The following is a 6004-nucleotide window of genomic DNA, read 5'->3' on the forward strand; positions in this document are numbered from 1 at the left end:
AAGACACAAGAGGAACCACCCCTAAAATGGGGCCGGCGCCCTGGCCGGGGGATAGATTTCTCCTGCCCAGGAGCCCATTGCGGCTGAGGCAGAAGACAAGTGGAGCCCGAGGCCAATCGGCAGCACAGACAGCGGCGAGGATACTGGCACAGAGGGGGCTGGACAGCTCGGATGATTCCTGTTAGGGGCAGGGGTTGGATTCTTAGCTTGTTTTGCTCTTTTCTTTGGTGTGTAATAAATGCCATGGGGCACAGGAACCTGCCTGTCCCGTTAACTCCAAGCAACCACCCCCTCCCCACCCTGGGGCAGAGACGAGTGGGGTTTGGGGACCCAGGAGTGCCTGCGTCTCGTCCTGATGCAATCACACCATTTGGAGCCTGCTGCTTGGGAACCCTGCCTGGAATTGCACTATGGAAACACCGCACCTGCTCTCTGGCCCGGCCCCACCCTGCTCCCTGCAGCCAGGGGCTGCTCCTCTGAACCAGACTAATAGCCCACCACCCTTCTCCAAGAGCCTGTGGCAGTTTGGCTGGCGGCTCTGCCCATGGAGCAGTCATGGCAGTAAATGATTGATTTGAAACTCCCTGGCCAGGCTATGACTGGGTTTGCATGGACGACGCCCGGCGGTGCACACAGATCCCAGGACAGGTCCCAGAGTGATGTTCGATCGCTCAGCGCTTTGGGGGACAGTCTTGAGTTCATCTGTAATTGACTTTTCTCAGTCCGCAGTGACCACAGGGGCCTTCCTTGCTAGGAGCATGGGGGATGGGAGAGAGATTCGCTTTGGGTGGGTTTACTGGCCAGCTGTACAACCGTGCCTTAAAACCTTTCGGGAGCAGTGAGCTGAACGAATGTTCCCATAACCCTCTGTGGCATGCCCAGCCTCTGTCATAGGGGGCCTGCAGCTTCCTGGGAACCAGCTTTTGGGGGGGGGGGATCTTTGAGCACCAGAGGCTGGTGAGCAGCAGCCTCTCCCTCCCACAGAGGCATGAAGCCAGCCTCACCGGCCTTGCCAGGGAATCTCCATGGCCTATTTAGTCTTTTCTCTAATTTATTCTTTTCCTCCTCTTCCCCTCAGCCACAGTCAGAGCATCTGGCTGCAAGGGGGGAAAACCCCACCAGACCCCATGGCCAAGCAGCCCCCAGGCACGCTCGGAGATATCCCAACCAGTACGCTGAATGGGGCCACTTGCCTGTTCTTGACAGCACCGTGGGGGTGTCTTGCCACTTTGCTGAGGCCCCTGCTCCCCTCACCCCCACCTTGCACCCTGCCCCCGGAACAGCTCTAAGAGGACTGACACTAATATTGAAAGGGACATTTTCCCACTGCTCAACCAGTGCCCCTTTCGGCATGGCTGGTGCTGGGAGCCGCTGCAGGGGAAGGGTCAGGATCTCCAGCTCTGGGAGCAGCCCAGCCTGCAGCTGGATGGAGGCTGAGCAGAGCAGTATTGCTGTTTTACTTAGTGCTTGTTTACTGTGTAAGCAAGATGAGGGGGGAGCAGAAGACTGTGAAGTACAAGGGACACTTGTACAGGAAAAAATTTGATCTTGACCACCACCCCGGGGCTTTGCCTTGCTATGCGCCCCCCACCTAATGCTGCAGGACAGGCTGCATTCATCCCACACCAAGGCTGCAGCTCCAACGCATAAGCTGAGGAAAACTGCTGCAGGGCCAGGTTAGCCCAGCTAGCTAGGGGATTCCTGCTGCCACTGGCTACTCAGTGTTCGCAGGGGGCTACACAGAGCCATGCTCTGTGCAGAAGCACAGCTTGGCCGCCCAGAGGGCTTGCAAGATTCCCCTTGTCCCCCACAGCAGGACAGGAGGGTCTACAACAAGCTGGGACCAATGTTTAAGCTGGGCCTGATGCAGGCAGCGCATTTCTCCTGCAGCACCCCTGGAGCCTGCTTGGGCAGCATGAAACAGAATGGGAGTTAGGACACCCCTAGCCACTGCAAAGGGACTCACGGCTGGCTCGAGAAGCAGAGAGCCAGGCCCATGGCAAAGCCCTTCACTGTGACCCCCCTCCTCCTTGCCATCCATTAACACGCCCCAGGCTTGGGACTCTTCCCCCTTCAGCTCAGCTCTCCCCAAAGCTCCTAACAATGAGCCTTTCCTCCACTGCTTAGTAACTGAGAAACAGCTTCAGCTTGAGGGGCTGCAGGAATGTGACTGGCTGGGCCCTGGCGCCAGGCACTAGGGAAATGCTACGCCCAGCCCAGCCAACCATAAACCCAGCCAGGGGAATTAGCTCACCCCACACCCAGCTCCTGCCCCCCTCCGTGCAGGCCTGTGTGACACTGGTGGCATCAGTAATGGCCTTAGTTCAGGGGCTGTGGTAGCTTTATAGACAGGAACTGCCACCACAGCAAGCAGGTGCAGGGGACAGGCCACACGCCTGGACACAGAGCTCCCCTCACGGCTGGAGGGAGCAAGAGAATGTGCACCAGCGGCTTCCGGCCCTGCAGCTGCTGTGGGGCTGGAGAACCAGGCTCCTCCCCCCCACCCAACATTCATCCCTAACAAACCCACTGAAGTGCAGTCCCTGAGACCCCCTGGCACAGTGACAGCCCTGCTGCCTCCAGGCCACAGGTGGGGTAGTTGCTGGGGACCTTATGGGTGCTCCACCCTGAGCCTCTAAGAGGACCTCTGTCCAGGGGAGCAAATGAGCAGCTTAAGGGCCAGGATCAGGTCTTGGACCTGGGGCTCTCTCCATACTCAGGCACTCTGTCATAGGCTGCCCTTGACCCTGCAGCTGGGTTCCAGGCAGCACCCATCACTGATAAGCATAAAAAGAGGCAGACTTGAATTCCCCCCCACTAATGCCACTGCAACCAAGGAGGGCTAGGACCTGGAACTGCTGGGTTCTGCTTCTGGCTAGGCCACCAACTGGCTGCATTACCTTGGGCAAAGCAGGGGCACAGATGCCCCAGTGATGGCTACTAGGAAAATCACTTTCAAAAGCATGCAAGTGACTTAGGAGCAGATGTCCTGTTTTCAAAAGTGCCTTTGGAGGCACTAGTTTCCTAGGAGAGTGCTACTCCTAACTGCAGCAGTGGGGGGGGGCGCCAACAAAAAAAAAAATCTTGGTTTTTACAGGGGCTAACACTTTTTGTATGCCTCAGTTTACCCTCTGCAATGCAGGGATAAAAGCACTGACCTACTGACAGCTCCGTCTGTGCTCCACCCCCACTTTGGAACAGTCTCTAGGTGGAACCCCTTTGAGGTACAGACCCCCAAGGGGTCTCACTTATTCTGCAGAGCATAGGCCTTGCAGCCTCATCCCCTCCTTCAACTGAATGTCTGGTGCACCAGCACTCCTGCTCCACAGGGGGATTTTGTTCCTCCAGTCCAATTGAGAGATGCTCCTGGATTGACTTGGAGACCCCTCACTCTGCCTTTGCAATGACTCAAGTAGCATCATCAAAACAGTAGGTTTATTAGTCATCTGGAACACAGCACAGAAAGTCCTTAGGTTAGTGCAGTCTCCAAAGTCCTTCAGGTTAGCCCAGAGCCCAGCCAAGCTGCAGTGAACCCCCTTTTTCAAGCGCTGTCGTCTCCTTCCTCAGATCCCTGGCGAGCACCCAGATGCCTTCCAACAGACTTTATTCCCCCTCCTTCACACCTTCCCACTCCTCGGTTCTTGAGCTTGGGGATTCTGCTCAGCTCCCCTGCAGAGAGGTGGGGAAATCATCTCCCTCTGGGGTATTGGTTGCTAGGTGTCCATGTCCTGGTGACAGGGTTTGCCACTGTCCTCTCAGATTCTCCATCCATAGGGGGTCAGCCTCTGCCAGTCCTTTAAGGAACCATTCAGGTTCTGACAGACATAAGCATGGTTGATGCCTAGCTCTTAACCTGCCCTGAGACAGTCTCCCCCAACCCCAGTAATCATGCAAAATAAAGAGAAAACTGAGGCACACTTTGGCTAAATAAAATGACAGAAAATTCATAGACACTGCTCTGTACATCTCAAGGATGGCAGAGGCTTCATAAAGCAATGTAAGCCAGGGGCTCAGAGATGCTCCTAAGGAAGGTACTACATAAGCCTACCTTACTGTCACATTCTGGGGTGCAGTCCAGACCAGTGAGGGATTGGGTCACCACTTGCCCTGTAACTGAGTGCCTCACAACTTTGCTGCTATAGCTCCCAACAAGACTCCTAATCACACCACAAGTGTCCTTTCATAGCTGCAGCCTGGTCCAGCCACACTGGCTTTCAGCAGCCTTGGTTACTACTCTCAGGGTGACCCCACTGCACTCCCAGTCCCAGCTTCCACCACTGCACTGCCCAGCCCTCTACCTGGCCAGTTAAGATCTCCACATTTATTGCCCCTGTAAGAAGTTAACATTCAGTTTGTTGTTTTAATTGGCATTAAAGCCACAGTTGGGTTTACACACAGCACTGTATTGTTTTTGATTAAAAACCAAATAAAAAAGGTAGGATTACATGAATTCGAGTGCAAGAGGTCAAATTAGCTACAAGCAAAGAAGAGTGAACACACATCTGAAAGTCTAAGAGTCTAGCAAGTTTTGGTTCAAAGCTTGTTTTGAGATGGTCTCACCCCCAGCCTTCCAGCAAGATGGAGACTGTCCCTCTCCTGTGTCAGGCTCCCTCCCAGAGGCCCAAAGGTGCAGGTGCCTTGCTCTTAGGCAAAAGAGATGGCTTGGGGTTCTGTCCTTTTCTAGTCCAGGGAACCTTAGGAGTGGGTCCTGCTGAAGGTTACCCTCCAAGCAAAGTTTATGCAAGCTGTAAGGAAAGCAACATGGAGTCTGGTGGGAAAGAGGCTTCATGCTCCTTACAGTTCAGCCAACAAGAAGGAAAAAAATTGTTCTGTTTCCTGCCATCTCCTCCCCCTGTTGTTTTGAGGACCCTGCTTCCTTCAATTTGCACACAAGTAAACATTCCCTTCTTCAGGACAGGCCACTAACACCTTTGCCTAGGCAGGGCTTTCACATTTTGACCATGTCCCATTGTACAGGGGGATTTTGTAACTTTACAGTAAGTTATTAAAAGCAGCAAAGAATCCTGTGGCACTTTATAGACTAACAGACTTTTGGAGCATGAGCTTTTGTGGGTGAATACCCACTTCATCAGATGCATTCACCCACAAAAGCTCATGCTCCAAAACATCTGTTAGTCTATAAGGTGCCACAGGATTCTTTGCTCCTTTTACAGATCCAGACTAACATGGCTACCCCTTTGATAATTAAGTTATTAGTTTTCAAAGGATCCCTCACAGGACCTATTTTGTGCAGTGGCATATAGGGTATGAAAAGGGGTGCTTTCTACCACCACCACCTAGCCACTTCTGGGGTGGAACATGACTGCTACTTACCAACCCTCAGCACCACTACACAGTGCAGGGGAAGCAAGGCAGGTCATCTCACCCACTTGATGGGGGACCCCTCTGTGGATCCCAGATCTGGCTGCATGAGCCACTAGGGTCCTCAGCTCCTGGGGAGCACCAATCCAACAGCATCATCTGAACAGTGCTGTCCCTTTAAGACTCCCGTTTGCCATGCCAGGGGACTTGACCTCAGCATCCTCAGCTGAGTTGGATTAAGGGGGAAGAGAGGTTGGTGCTTGGGCTGTTTTTTTAATGCTTTTAAAATTCTCACTCCCAAGCTGCTTTCCCAGCTCCCTCCCCCTGGAGCCCAGTACAGCCATTCCTTGGCTTCCAAAGTTTGGTACCAGCCAAAGCAACCAGCCTGGCCATTTACATTCCCCGCAGCAGGCAGATTGAGCTCACCCAGAGCTGAGTTTCCTTGGTTAGACTCCCAGCCCTCTGCCCAGTGCCCCAGGAGAGCTGTGTGGATGTTTCTGGTGAAGGATCAAACCCCAGTCACGGCCCTCGGAAGCAGCTTTGGACTGTAGCAGTGATTAGGAGCTGACATGCCGATGGCAGACGGGCCATGGGAGGGGGCCAGGGCCCACCAGATCCTGAGGGCAGGGAATGCACCAGGGGAGCAATTCTAGCCAGATCCTGCCAGGAATCACCCCCAGCG

The sequence above is a fragment of the Gopherus evgoodei genome, chromosome 19, assembly GCF_007399415.2.
Source record: "Gopherus evgoodei ecotype Sinaloan lineage chromosome 19, rGopEvg1_v1.p, whole genome shotgun sequence".
NCBI lineage: Eukaryota > Metazoa > Chordata > Testudines > Testudinidae > Gopherus > Gopherus evgoodei.